Genomic DNA, 15,899 nt, shown 5'->3' on the forward strand with positions numbered 1-15,899 from the left:
CAGCCCAGAGGGTTTGAGCCCCCATGCCCACAATGGTCATTAACATAGCCCTTACTGATTTCCCCCCTTACTCTGTCTTCCCATCTCGTTCTTTCACCATGCTTCCTGGGATCATCTTCTAAATAAACTATTTGCACCCAAATCTTTCTCTCAGTTTTGGAGGCTGCTGTTTTGGAGGAACATAAATTAAGGCACTGAACCTTCCATTCCAAGTTTCTTCATTCCTTTATCTCAGTTTCTAAGGCTGCAATCTTCAAATCAACATGGCATCATACTCCCCATAGCAGCCGTCTAATAGTCAATTCTTTGAGTCTTCCATTTGGGGAAGCCACCAATTGTGCATGACAATGCTTTGTGTTTTGTTTTGTTTTTTAACATCTTTATTAGAGTATAATTGTTTTACAATGGTGTGTTAGTTTCTGCTTTATAACAAAGTGAATCAGTTATACATATACATATATCCCCTTATCTCTTCCCTCTTGTGTCTCCCTTCCTACCACCCTCCTTATCCCACCCCTCTAGGTGGTCACAAAGCACAGAGCTGATCTCCCTGTGCTATGCAGCTGCTTCCCACTAGCTATCTATTTTATGTTAGGTAGTGTATATATGTCCATGTCACTCTCTCACTTTGGCCCAGCTTACCCTTCCCCGTCCCCGTATCCTCAAGTCCATTCTCTAGTAGGTCTGCGTCTTTATTCCCGTCTTGCCCCAGGTTCTTCATGACCATTTTTTTTGATATCATACTTGATATCATACTTGATATGATTTCAATTTTCTTAAATTTACCAAGGGTTGATCTGTGACCCAAGATATGATCTACCCTGGAGAATGTTCCATGAGCACTTGAGAAGAAAGTGTATTCTGTTGTTTTTGCATGGAATGTCCTATAAATATCAGTTAAGTCCATCTTGTTTAATGTGTCATTTAAAGCTTGTGTTTCCTTATTTATTTTCATTTTGGATGATCTGTCCATTGGTGAAAGTGGGGTGTTAAAGTCCCTTACTACAATTGTGTTACTGTCGATTTCCCCTTTTATGGCTGTTAGTATTTGACTTATGTATTGAGGTGCTCCTATGTTGGGTGCATAAATATTTACAATTGTATATCTTCTTCCTGGATTGATCCCTTGATCATTATGTAGTGTCCTTCTTTGTCTCTTGTAATAGTCTTTGTTTTAAAGTGCTCCTATGTTGGGTGCATAAATATTTACAATTGTATATCTTCTTCCTGGATTGATCCCTTGATCATTATGTAGTGTCCTTCTTTGTCTCTTGTAATAGTCTTTGTTTTAAAGTCTATTTTGTCTGATATGAGAATTGCTACTCCAGCTTTCTTTTGATTTCCATTTGCATGGAATATCTTTTTCCATCCCCTCACTTTCAGTCTGTATGTGTCCCTAGGTCTGAAGTGGGTCTCTTGTAGACAGCATATATACAGGTCTTGTTTTTGTATCCATTCAGCCAGTCTATGTCTTTTGGTTGGAGCATTTAATCCCTTTACATTTAAGGTAGTTATCGATATGTATGTTCCTATTACCATTTTCTTAATTGTTTTGGGTTTGTTATTGTAGGTCTTTTCCTTCTCTTGTGTTTCCTGCCTAGAGAAGTTCCTTTAGCATTTGTTGTAAAGCTGGTTTGGTGGTGCTGAATTCTCCTAGCTTTTGCTTGTCTGTAAAGATTTTAATTTCTCTGTCAAATGTGAATGAGATCCTTGCTGGGTAATCTTGGTGGTAGGTTTTTCCCCTTCATCACTTTAAATATGTCCTGCCACCCCCTTCTGGCTTGCAGAGTTTCTGCTGAAAGATCAGCTGTTAACCTTATGGGGATTCCCTTGATGGTATTTGTTGTTTTTCCCTGCTGCTTTTAATATTTTTTCTTTGTATTTAATTTTTGATAGTTTGATTAATATGTGTCTTGGCATGTTTCTCCTTGGATTTATCCTGTATGGGATTCTCTGTGCTTCCTGGACTTGATTGACTATTTCCTTTCCCATATTAGGGAAGTTTTCAACTATAATCTCTTCAAATATTTTCTCAGTCCCTTGCTTTTTCTCTTCTTCTTCTGGGACCCCTATAATTCGAATGTTGGTGCATTTAATGTTGTCCCAGAGGTCTCTGAGACTGTCTTCAATTCTTTTCATTCTTTTTTCTTTATTCTGCTCTGCGGTAGTTATTTCCACTATTTTATCTTCCAGGTCACTTATCTGTTCTTCTGCCTCAGTTATTCTGCTATTGATCCCTTCTAGAGAATTTTTAATTTCATTTATTGTGTTGTTCATCACTGTTTGTTTGCTCTTTAGTTCTTCAAGGTCCTTGTTAAACGTTTCTCGTATTTTCTCCATTCTCCTTCCAAGATTTTGGATCATCTTTACTATCATTATTCTGAATTGTTTTTCAGGTAGACTGCCTATTTCCTCTTCATTTGTTAGGCCTAGTGGGTTTTTACCTTGCTCCTTCATCTGCTGCATGTTTCTCTGTCTTCTCATTTTGCTTAACTTACTGTGTTTGGGGTCTCCTTTTTTCAGCCTCCAGGCTCGTAGTTCCTGTTGCTTTTGTTTCCTGCCCCCAGTGGGTGACGTTGGTTCAGTGTGTTGTGTAGGCTTCCTGGTGGAGGGGACTGGTGCCTGTGTTCTGGTGGATGAGGCTGGATCTTGTCTTTCTGGTGGCCAGGTCCACGTCCGGTGGTGTGTTTTGGGGTGTCTGTGGCCTTATTATGATTTTAGGCAGCCTCTCTGCTAATGGATTGGGTTGTGTTCCTGTCTTGCTTGTTGTTTGGCATAGGGTGTCCAGCACTGTAGCTTGCTGGTCGTTGAGTGGAGCTGGGTCTTGGCGTTGAGATGGAGATCTCTGGGAGATTTTTGCCATTTGATATTACTTGGAGCTGGGAGGTCTCTTGTGGACCAGTGTCCTGAGCTTGGGTCTCCCACCTCAGAGGCACAGCCCTGACGCCTGGCTGAAGCACCAAGAGCCTGTCATCCACATGGCTCAGAACAAAAGGGAGAAAAAAAAAGAAAGAAAGAAAGAAGAAGATAAAATTTAAAAGTTATGAACATAAAAAATAAATATTAAAAAAAATTTTTTTAAATAATAAAAAAGAAAGAAAGAAAGAAGAGCAACCAAACCAAAAAACAAATCCACCAATGATAACAAGTGCTAAAAACTATACTTAAAAAAAAAAAAAAAAAAAAAGGACAGACAGAACCGTAGGACAAATGGTAAAAGCAGAGCTATACAGACAAAATCACACACAGAAACATACACATACACTCTCACAAAAAGAGAAAAAGGGAAAAATATATATATATTGTTGCTCCCAAAATCCACTTCCTCAATTTGGGATGATTCGTTGTCTATTCAGGTATTCCACAGATGCAGGTACATCAAGTTGATTGTGGAGATTTAATCCGCTGCTCCTGAGGCTGCTGAGAGAGATTTCTCTTTCTCTTCTTTGTTCGCACAGCTCCCGGGGTTCAGCTTTAGGATTTGGCCCCGCCTCTGCGTGTAGGTCACCTGAGGGCGTCTGTTCTTCCCTCAGACAGGACGGGGTTAAAGGAGCAGCTGCTTCGGGGGCTGTGGCTCACTCAGGCGGGGGGGAGGGAGCGGTACGGAGGAGGCGGGGCGAGCCTGCGGCGTCAGAGGCCGGCGTGACGTTGCAGCAGCCTGAGGCGCGCCGTGCGTTCTCCCTCCCAGGGAAGTTGTCCCCGGATCACGGGACCCTGGCAGTGGCGGGCTGCACGGGCTCCCGGGAGGGGCGGTGTGGAGAGTGACCTGTGCTCGCACACAGGCTTCTTGGTGGCGGCAGCAGCAGCCCCAGCGTCTCACGCCCGTCTCTGGGGTCCGCGCTGATCGCCGCGGCTCGTGCCCGTCTCTGGAGCTCGTTTAGGCGGCGCTCTGAATCCCCTCTCCTCGTGCACCAGGAAACAAAGAGGCAAGAAAAAGTCTCTTGCCTCTTCAGCAGCTGCAGACTTTTTTCCGGACTCCCTCCCGGCTAGCTGTGGCGCACTAACCCCTTCAGGCTGTGTTCACGCCGCCAACCCCAGTCCTCTCCCTGCGATCCGACCGAAGCCCGAGCCTCAGCTCCCAGCCCTGCCCGCCCCGGCGGCTGAGCAGACAAGCCTCGCGGGCTGGTGAGTGCTGCTCGACGCCGTGCCTCCGTGCGGGAGTCTCTCCGCTTTGCCCTCCGCACCCCTGTGGCTGCGCTCTCCTCCGTGGCTCCGAAGCTTCCCCCCTCCGCCACCCGCAGTCTCCGCCCGTGAAGGGGCTTCCTACTGTGTGGAAACCTTTCCTCCTTCACGGCTCCCTCCCACTGGCGCAGGTCCCGTCCCTATTCTTTTGTCTCTGTTTTTTCTTTTTTCTTTTGCCCTACCCAGGTACGTGGGGAGTTTCTTGCCTTTTGGGAGGTTTGAGGTCTTCTGCCAGCGTTCAGTGGGTGTTCTGTAGGAGTTGTTCCACATGTAGATGTATTTCTGATGTATTTGTGGGGAGGCAGGTGATCTCCGCATCTTACTCTTCCGCCATCTTGAAGCTCCTCCCCAGTGTTTTTTAAGATTATAGAAATACACATGGTACACACACACACAGGTTGAAACCAAGCAGGACGCTGCGGGGCCTTCCCTGGGACAAACCCCTGTGTCCCCTGCCTCTTGTCTGTTGAAAAGCTTTAGCCTCCTAGGCCTTCCCTGATTTCTAAAGAGTATGTTATCAGAGAAGTAAGAAAATGCGGAAACAAAGGAAAATAAGCACGACAAAATAATAATAGTTCAGCCATTAAAAACAAAGTCAAGGACCTTTAGTTCCTCCTCAAGGACTGTAGATAATATTCTGAGCCACATCCTTTGAGCTGTTTTGCAGATACTGAAACCCCTTCCAGGTGGAAGAAGTTACCTCTATGCTGCCCACAAGCACATAGACCCCAGACTGGTTTGAGCCAGAAATCTGATAACTGAGATTCGCTAAACATCACCCTGTAACCTCGTACCAATCAATCAGAGGAATGTCCAGGAGCTAATCAGGCACCCTGCGAACCTCTCCCTCACACTGTGTTGAAAACTCTTCCCTGAAAGCCATCAGAGAGTTCTGCTCTTTTGAGCATAAGCTGCCTATTCCCCTTTTGGCCCCAGGTTGGACGCCTTGCAATAAATGCTGTACTTTCCTTTATCCCAAGCTGGTATCAGTAGGTTGGCTTTACTGTGCATGGGCAAGTGGACCCAAGTTTGACTCGACAACAGGAAGACGCAAAATAATGTGGGGCAACATTTCCCAAAATGTACTCCAGAGAACAGTAGTTTCTGCAGAATTTTAATAAATTTTACTTGAAAAAACATTTTAATGTCAACTATATTTTGGAAATTCTGGGTTGTTTAAAGGGTATGGAATATATTTATAGACCATGATTCTGTTGTGCAAAGAAAAAAAGGTATCTCGTTCCTGTAACTGAATTATTTTTCCTTTGAGCCTCTACTTCCACCAACAGGGAAAAATTAACTTGCCAATTAAAGTCTCTCAGTCTTATCAATTGTAAAAAGTCTCCTTTGAGTAAATATTTATTTAACTCAAAGCTCAAACTCCCTATCAGAGAGTCTCTCCTCTTGAAGAGTCTCACCATCTCTCACATCCCAAATGGTTTATGGGCACATGGAAGTGCCCTTATCCTCACCACAGAGGAAGGGCAAGGAGGGCATGCTGCCCTGTGCTGGCCTCTGGGGTCCTCTCTGGCCTTTGCTAAGATGGACCCAGCTGTCCACCAGAATCAACTGGAGAGACTGTTAAAAATGCAGATTCCCATGTCCTTTCTCTGGAAGTTTTGGTTCAGGGAGACTGGAGTGAAACTAAGAACCCACATTTTGAACAAGTCTCCCAGAGGGTTCTGATGTTGTCTGACCCTTGGAAAACACTAGCATAGCCCTGTTTCCTACCAAGTTTTGAACTTCCTGCTGTCCTGTAAAATAGGAAGTCCTCATAACCTACTGCCTCACACTAAGGTGGATGCACATGGTTTAGTACTGTCATCATCTTTGCTATCGTGAGGCATTTTGGGGCAGAGGATATAAGGCATCCATGGTGAATCTTGGCACTGGTGGCAAATAGACTGATTTTGCAATTTAAATATGGTAATCATAGAATTTTTAAAGCAGAAGTGAGGAAACAAAAGAAGAAAAAGAGCCTCTGGTATTAATTCCAGTTATTTCAATACCATTAAGAAGGAGGAGGTTCTAAGAAAAGCCACACAAAATCTCTGAAGGGAAAGAGGAACAGCAGCGTAAAAAAAGACAAAAAGAATTATATGAAATCTACTTTTACTAAAATCTGCATCGAAACCTCTGATGATTATATCTTATTTTAAAACAGCTGGAAATAGAAATCAGCTATTTTTTGTCTATAACTTTGTAGCTTAAACATTAGATTAAATGTTTGCTTTTTCTCTGATATTTTATATAATAAAGAAGTTTAGGGGAACCTCCCCGGTGCCGCAGTGGTTAAGAATCCTCCTGCCAATGCAGGGGACACGGGTTCGAGCCCTGGTCCGGGAAGATCCCACATGCTGCGGAGCAACTAAGCCCGTGTGCCACAACTACTGAGCCCACGCTCTAGAGCCTGCGACCCACAACTACTGAGCCCGCGTGCCACAACTACTGAGCCCACGTGCCACAACTACTGAAGCCTGCACACCCAGAGCCCGTGCCCTGCAACAAGAAAGCCCACCTCACTGAGAAGCCCTTGCATTGCAACAAAGAGTAGCCCTCGCTCACTGCAACTAGAGAAAGCCCATGCGCAGCAACAAGGACCCAAAAAAAAGTTTGGGGACTTCCCTGGTGGTCCAGTGGTAAAGAATTGCCTTCCAATGTAGGGCACGTGGGTTCGATCCCTGGTCGGGGAACTAAGATCCCACATGCCGTGGGGCAACTAAGCCCCTGCTCCACAACTATCGAGCTCGTGTGCCTCAACGAGACAGCCCACACATGCCACAAAATACAGAGCCCACGCTCTCTGAAGCCCGTGTGCCACAACAAAAGATTCTGCATGCCTCAAAGAAGATCCCGTGTGGCACAACTAAGACCCAACGCAGCCAAAAAAATAAGGAAAATAAATAAATAAAAAATAAAAAATGAAGTTTATAACATCACTTTTGAAGCATTTTAAAATTAAATATTGTATTTCAATGAATAAATAGGACTGGTTCATACCACTTAATGTTGATATCAACAAAGTCTTCCACCCAAAGCAACTTTAGATTTCAAACCCCATAGAGTGACGTTTAACCTTTTAAAATCTGATGCAAAATCTTATGTCAGCCTATTTTTTCAAGAAAAACCTTTACCTGATGTAACAGTCAGAACATACTAGGTTGGTCTACAGTTGCAAACCACTCCGAGATTTCAGCAGCTTGACTCACCACGAGAGAACTGGAGAGTTCTGCTGATCCCAGTCTTGCAGGGGCCGGGTTGACAAGGTTCCATCTCAACAGGTGCTTCCAAGTTCTCCACAGCACAGGGAAGGAAACATGGCAACTTGTGACACACTTCTGTGCTCAAATTCCATTGGTCAAAGCAAATCAGTGATCATCCTAACTTCAAAGGGGGTGGGGAATATCATCTTACCACCCGCCTCCTAGGAGACTGGAGTGTTTGTCACCAGCCCTACTGACTATCACATCTGCTTTTGCCTTTTACCTCCTTTGGACCTTTGTGCCACATAACAATCCACACTATCTATCCCCCTGTTTGGTGCGCTTATTATCAATCCAACAAATTTATATTGTCAATCCAATGACAACAAAGCATTTCATCCTTTTAGAACCATTGTATTCAAGCAAGGTCTCCGTTGTTTCTTGAAACCACCATCCCTAGTACATCTCATTTTGGCAGGGCAAGGGTGCTGTGTGTAAGTTTAAAGAAAGAGAAGTTGGTAGCCCCGCTGTGGCAGAGATGACTTGTTCACCAAAGACTGATGACCCTCCCTCCACCACATAGGATAGAGTTGCTGAGTTGCAACAGGGCCTGTATTTCTCAGACACTTGCAATAGGTGGGGTTACATGACTGAGTTCTGACCTATGAAATGGAGATGCAAATGCCATTTACCACTTTCAGGTCCAACGCATAAACATGCACCATCCACTGCTCTCATCTTCTGGCTGGATGTTGATGCTTGAGGCAACCTAGAAAGCCCCATGTTGGAGATGGCAGAGCCTTCAGCCTGGTCTTCAAATGACTACCTGACCCATACCTTCCACCAATCCCCTACCCTGTTGATGATACACATAAACATTTTATTAAAAATAGTTTTCTTTTTCAAGTTTATGAAAATGAACTTTTATTATGAGAAATAAACTTTAATAGCGATGGGGTAGTAGGATAAATGGACAAAACACTACTCCAAAAATGTGAATTTTTTGGTTGGCCTTGACAATGACAAAGTCAACTAACGTAATTCCTTAGCTTTCTACTAATCTCTCTCCAGTCGCCTCTGTGTATCCTCTGGATTACTGCCCTGTCTGATTAGAAGAGAATTTCCCAGCAAGTGAAGAAGGAACTGAATTATTACAGAGGAATTTGGAGACAGCAAGAGGGAGAACTGCCAGTTTCTGGATCTGTAAAAGCCTTTAGTTATCACTAACCACTCAACATAGAAACAAGATATAATCACAACATCAATGACTGCCTAAGGCTGATGGGCCATATTCTAAGTGTCTTATGATAGAAATAATTCATAATGCATGAAATTAGATATATGATAGCACTTAAATTTTATCACGCTCATCGAAGCCCTGTCATCTCTAATATATTGTGGCAAACATAATGCTATGGCTTGGCCAAACCTACTTTCTTTCCCCCCAGGGAACACGGATAGGCTGTATGTCCCAGCCACCCTTGGTATTAGGTGGGTCACGTGACAGAGTTCTGACCAATGGAACGTGGGCACAAGAGATGCGGGCCATTCTCAGACCCAGTGGAGGACTCAAGACCCAAGGGGAGAGCGGAACCACGAGCTGGAAGGAGCTGGGTCCTGAACGAATGCTTAGAATAGCACCTGTCCCACCCAAGCAGCTTGGGACTATGATGTGAGAGAGAAAGAAACCACTGAGATTTTGTTATAGCAACTACCACAGTTATCATACCCTCGTGAATACATCAGGACTGCTGCACTTGCGTCAGAGAACCATGTGAAAGGTTAAAACTGAACGGGATGCTATGTAATAAAGTAATCCTCAATAAAGCTGTTAATCAAAAGAAGAAAGACCAGGGGCCCCTAAAGATGTACTCTAACCCTGTCCCTCCCCCGACCCTGTTAAATTTGGCTCTTCCCAATTGTTTAACACCTCCTGCAGAATGTTTCTTGCCAGGGCCAGGGAAGGAACACCATGACTTGGCCACAGCTCACCCTCTCTTGGCCTCTTCTCCCATTCTGGACTCCTTGAGGAAATTTCATTCTTCTGAGCTTTGACCGCCGTATGTTATTCCTTCTGACGGACTGCTCTTTCCCCCCACCTCTGCCTGTGAGCTCTACCCGTTCTGCCTACCACCCCGAATGAGGCCTTCCCTTTGGAAGGCTTGGTTGGAAAAGACAGCCTCCTGCTCCAAACTGCTATTACCCTTTCCCTGTGCAGCTCTGAGGGTCCAGCTCATGTTCCCCGCCGCATGGTGATGACAGGTGGACATCCTGTCTGCCTGCTAGGTTGCAAGCTCCTTGCAGACAGGAATCCATGTGCCAGCATTTGGATGATATTCGATAATAAACGTTGAATGAACGCATGAACAAGTGGCAATGAATGCACAAGTCAACGAATAATTAAGTGGAATTCCACACAGCAGCTTGGATCAGAGACCCCTTTCCCTCCAAATGAGCCCACATGGGACCATCTTTCCTTTATGACATTCTGCCCCACCAGAGGGCCCTCCACTATATACAAAGATGGAGTGTTTGGGCAGAGGTCACTGCTTTGAGAGGCAGACACGATGGTCCAGCACTGGCCTCCAGCTGAAATAGCAAGATTCAGATAGAAAGGAGTCTGCAAGAATGTGGAGAAAAAAGAAGGAAATAAACCCCCAGTTAATTAAGAAAATAGGGGAAGTCACTTGAACTTTAGACATTTTCAAGTAAAAATAATTTTAGGTAAGTACTAATTTTTGAACTTTTACTGATGTATAACACACACACAGAGAAGTGACAGTTCACAAATTGGTCACACCGTTCAGCCAGCACCTCATCAAGAAACAGACCATTATCAGCAGCGCAGAAGCCCCTCCCCCGCGGGTCAGTAAATACTATTTTAAAAGAAAAGGAAGGAAGGAAGGAGAGAGGGGAGGGGTGGGCAGGCATCCACTTTAAAAGAAAAGGAGAAATGCTGCATCGGTCGGGCGGGGAGCCGAGGGGACGCTCCAGGGGAAATTCACAGCCTTACTGAGATACACCCATCAGGGCTTCTCCCGATCTGCTGAAAACTGTCATGGGATTAAACAGACCCACAACATGGGTAACTGCAGCAAAAGCTGGCTGAGCTTTGGAGGGAAGAGGATTCCTCCCAGGTACAGAGCAAGGGAACGCGTGCCGCTGTGTCCCCAGCCAGGAAAAAGCTGGCTCGGGACCCACGCCCCCAAACCCTCCCCACCCCCAGTCCGTGCCCCTGTACCCTTTCCCTAAACCTGGAGAGGCAGGGCACCCTCCGTGCTTCCTTCCAGCGGGATGTGACTCCTGCCAGACTCTATGCCAGGATCCAGGGCTTTGGAAGGAACAACATCCTGGATAATGGCCAGAGAAGCAGCTTCTATTGATAATTTGTCACCTTTGGAGCCTCAGGACCAGGGCTTTGAAAGCAGGCTCCATCCAAGCCGGTCTACTAAGTCTTCCCCTCTCCTAGGACTCTCTGCTCTGCCCTTGAACAGGAAAAATCCCAGGAATGAAGGAACCGTCCCTGGCTTGGAAACTTCACTCCCTGTTTATTGCACACAGCTTTGTCTCTGTCAGGATCATGGGACGTGTGTAAGAGGTAGATAGAGAAGAGGCAGGTGATTGGCCAGGTGTGTAGGTAGATAGATTAAAATTCTAGACAGTCTGCAGGTAATTCAGAAGGCAGGGTCCCAGGGATGGGTCTGGGTATCCATCATATGGGAGGATTTCTTGCTCACAAGGATGTGGTACAGGCAGTTTTCGGTCTTATATTTCTGTCACAATTAATAAGGGAACCACAAAGAGAACTTATAAATTGGATCAGGCAAAGGGGCTATAAAGGGGATATTTCTCAGGCACTGTATTGAACAGTTCCTTATAATTAACATTAGTCAAACTGGGGTCCTTCCCAAGTTCCATACTCTACACACCATTATCCTCGCAAGTTTTCTGTGCTGAGGTTTTAAGAGCAGGTAGCTTACAGGGCTTTGGGTTAGGAGTTTCCATGGGAGGGAGGGGATGCCTGGGTTTCAGCTGATCTGGGAGGCTTCAGGGGTATCATCCAATATCCTTGTTGCTTCCTGTAAATTCAAGGGAATCCACTGACTTTCCAAAAAGAGATATTCCGTGCAGATTATCTAATCCACAGATAGTTACTGAGACCGTCACTTCGTATGTGCCAAGCACTGTGTTAGGCCTGGGGAATTCCGTGGTGAACAGAGCGTTCACAGCCCCCAAGAACTCACAGTCTTGCGGAGGAGGCAGCCTGGTAAACAGCTGTCACCCCGGAGAAGCACTATGACAATGACCTCTTAGCAGCTGTGGGACCTGGGGCAAGCCACTGAACTCCCCTGTGCCTTACTTTCAACATCTGCCCGTGGGCGTCATAGTAACGCCCTTTTCGTTGGAACGTTGTGAGAATTAAATGAATTAATATATTAAAGTGCTTAGAATAATGTAAGACACGTGGAAAGAGCTATGGAAGAGTTTGTTCTTGGTAGTGCTGATGTTACTGTTACTTCTGTGGTGATCACAAATGGAGGAAAGCTTTCCTAACCCTAAACTAGAAAGCCCTCCCAGGGGAGGTTATGCAAACTGCATACCGTGGTCTGTCGGTATCCTCAGGGCACTGGTTCCCGGACCCCAGCAGATACCACACTCCAGGGATGCTCAAGTCCCTTAGAGAAAATGGCGTAGTACAGTCGATAGACTATAAGGGATAGATCACAAAGGGTCTGATGTATCACGCCAAGGAATTTGCACTTCTAAGAATCAATTTACAGAAAAATCTTTTCTGGAAATTTGTCGAGTGCTTACTAAACTTTATTGGCCAAGTTGAGCTGAACAAGGAAACTGAGAAAAGTGCCCTCAGTGGTCAATTTCTGATAATAAGAATGAAATGTCCCCACAGGCACCGGGATCTGACTGTAGATCCTTGGGGTTGCATTGATTGTGACTGATTTCCTGTGGCTTCTTTTCTCTAAACTTTTACTCTGATTTTTAATCACAGTCTCAACTTCAGTGCTTGTGATTGGTCTGTTCCTATTCTCTCGTGCTTCCTGGTTCAGTCTCAGAAGGTTGTGCTTTTCTAAGAATTTGTCCATTTCTTCCAGGTTGTCCATTTTATTGGCATATAGTTGCTTGTAGTAATCTCTCAGGATCCTTTGTATTTCTGCAGTGTCAGTTGTTACTTGTCCTTTTTCATTTCTAATTCTGTTGATTTGTCTTCTCCCTTTTTTTCTTGATGAGTCTGGCTAATGGTTTATCAATTTTGTTTATCTTCTCAAAGAACCAGCTTTTAGTTTTATTGATCTTTGCTATCGTTTCCTTCATTTCAAACATCTGAGGCTGAACTAAAAAATATGAAAAGATGGATTCCAGTGCTTTGTCAAGCTGCGAGATACCCACATGTCTGAGTCGGATAGCTACTCTACCCAGGAACAATGACCAATAAGAGCTTCCCAACCAGTGCACCTCAAAGGCATCCCAGGCCCTTGGAGATACAGGCACTGTCTCATGCTTTGAGGAACCTCTTCACTTTATCCCAGTGTCACAGCCAGTTCTGGCTGCTATAACAAAGTCCCATAGACTGAGTGGCTATAAGCAACAAATTTATTTCTCACAGTTCTGAAGGCTAAGAATCTGAGATGAGGGCACCAACATGGCTGGGTTCTAGTGAGGGTCCTCTTCCGGGATGCAGACTGCTATATTCTCCTTGTGTACTCACAGGGCAGAAACACAACAAGAGAGCTCTTTGGGGACCCTTTTATAAGGGCACAACCCTCATGACCTAATCACCTCCCAAAGGTCCCCCCCCTCCTAATAGCACCACATTGGGGGATTAGGATTTCAGCATACAAATTGGGAGTTGGGGGGACACAAACATTTAGTCCATTGCACCCAGTGTAGCACACAAATGTTGTTACTATTTACATGTGCCAAGACATGAAATAAGTTTGAGAACACAGGCCTGTCTTCCTATGTCTTTCCCATATCTCCCAATGCTGTCTTTCACAAACCCTCCAGTTCAGGGAACTGATCAGTTCACTGTCCCTCAAATACTTTTTGGCTTGAAGACCTTCCCCGCTGATTCCTCTTGCCTTAAATCCTGGACCTCCTCTTGTATATTTAAATTGCTTGAAATCTCACCCCAAGTGACCTCCTCCAGTAAACTGTTGTATTATGTAAGGACCGTTACATAATACACTTTTAAAACCACTAGGCCTATACATACTATCACATTGTACATTATTTTTTTCATCTGCATATCTTGTCTCTCTAACTAGACCACAAATACTTTCTCTGAAGGCTGTCACAAAGCAGCCTTCCTCATAGCAAATAATTTATTCTTCATCTGTTTCTAGACTGTTGTCACCTCTTACTCTGTTCTTATTTTCTAATCTGTTTGATCTTGTCATTCCCATGATGGTTGGATGTGATAAAGATGGTCAGGCTATTTGATTGCATTATTTTCAGTCAAAATGTCGTGTATGTCTACTATATGGAAAACATGGTGCTGGATGTATGGACATTCACAGAAGAGAAAAAAAGAAGAAAAGAGAAAAACATAGTAATAAAACAAGATAGTGATAAGGCTGAGGGGTTTTCTAACTTGAAAAATCTGGGGATACAAGAGGCCCCAACTAGTAAAGAATTCTTCTGCATGGAGGAAATATCCACATACAGGAATGAGAATCTGGCCATTATTTCTCCTCTGAAACATTTACTACATATAGTCAAATTTTAGTGGCTATATTAGGATTTGGGGAAGAGCAGGGTACTTAATCTCAAACCACCAAAAAAGCGTGAAGTATTTGCAAGCTTAGTCAAAGAACAGACAACCTTTGCATAATTGGACTTAGCTAAGTAGTTCCTACAGAGGCAAGGAGACCCAAGAGCTGGAGTCTAGCATTTCTAAAATAATTAGTGTGTGTGTGTATGTGGTGTCTCATTGGGACTTGGCCTCCTGGGTGTGACAGAGCCAGGGCAGGGAAGGAATCTGTTGAATGATCTGTGGAACAGAGCTGGCCAAGCTCATGGTCCTATGGTCAGCCCTACCAGCACCAAACTCCCACCCAGCCCACCTATCCCTCCCATTCTGGGTGAAGTACAGCTTGGCAAACCTCTAAGGTGGTCCCTCCCTTGGTCCCTCCCTTGAATCAACCAAGAATGCCAACTCTGAGGCTTCTAAAGCCGCCAGTTTCCTAAGGGTGTATTCCTATATATTTTGGGAAACTGGTACGATCCCTCTAAATATTTGGCAGGGAGGCAGCCTTTGAGTTAAATAGTTTGCCTGCTGATGTCAACTATTACAGCACTGTTTGTAGAAGGTTAAAATCCAAGAGGACTACTGTGAAAGGAAATAGATCAGATGAGAGAATCATTTATCTTGATGTCAGAATAACTGAGAGGAACTCTTAATTATCCATCTCCAAGAAACCAGTGAGGCCAAGGCCATTCTCCCTGTTGTCCCTGGGCCTCAGCTGGAGTCCATAAGAGCCTAGGTTGGAGGATGAACTCTAGTATAGGAAATCCTGGGATGGAGGAGAGGGGGCACTGGTTCAGGATCCAGAAGGAACAGAGGTCACCTGGGAGATACAGAGCTGCTGTAAAAGTGATGGAGGATGGCTTTTCTATGGATTCTCTACTCGCCTGGGAATCAGGATCCCATCTCCCAGTGACCCTCTGGCTGACAGTGGGGCAGTGCTCAGCCCGCAATCCCCGGGACACCAACAAACCTCCTTCTATTTTGTCTGCAGTCAATCGTTGCTCTCAGTAAGTCTCCACCCCTAGCAGACACACAAACACATGCACACTGTACTTTCAGTCTGAGCCAGTGATATTTTGGAGACCAAAAGCTTTGAAAAAATAGAGAACTGTCTCACCAGCCTAAGGAAGTGAACTTGCAGACTTTGTATTTGAAAACGTTCAGCTTCATAACTCAATCCCCCGGATCACTAGGTTTCTCTTCCCTTATGCCTCCGTTACAGGGTATGAATAAGGAGTCACGTGCACTCCCATGAGGGAAAATTAATTGATGGGCTTTGCAGGACTAATGGGTTTAATTTGGCTTTTTAAAAATCTTCCCACCCCCTCCCCATAAGGATAACAGCTGATCTTTCAGCAAAAACTCTGCAAGCCAGAAAGGAGTGGCATGATATATTTAAACTGATGAAAGGAAAAAACCTACAACCAAGATTACTCTACCCAGCAAGGATCTCATTCAGATTCCATGGAGAAATTAAAACCTTTACAGACAAGCAAAAGTGAAGAGAATTCAGCATCACCAAACCAGCTCTACAACAAATGCTAAAGGAACTTCTCTAGGCAGGAAACACAAGAGAAGGAAAAGACCTACAAAAACAAACCCCAAACAATTAAGAAAATGGTAATAGCAACTATATATCGATAACTACCTTAAATGTAAATGGATTAAATGCTCCAACCAAAAGACACAGACTGGCTGAATGGATACAAAACCAAGACCCATATATATTCTGTCTACAAGAGACCCAC

Source organism: Balaenoptera musculus, chromosome 9, assembly GCF_009873245.2.
Source record: "Balaenoptera musculus isolate JJ_BM4_2016_0621 chromosome 9, mBalMus1.pri.v3, whole genome shotgun sequence".
Taxonomy (NCBI): domain Eukaryota; kingdom Metazoa; phylum Chordata; class Mammalia; order Artiodactyla; family Balaenopteridae; genus Balaenoptera; species Balaenoptera musculus.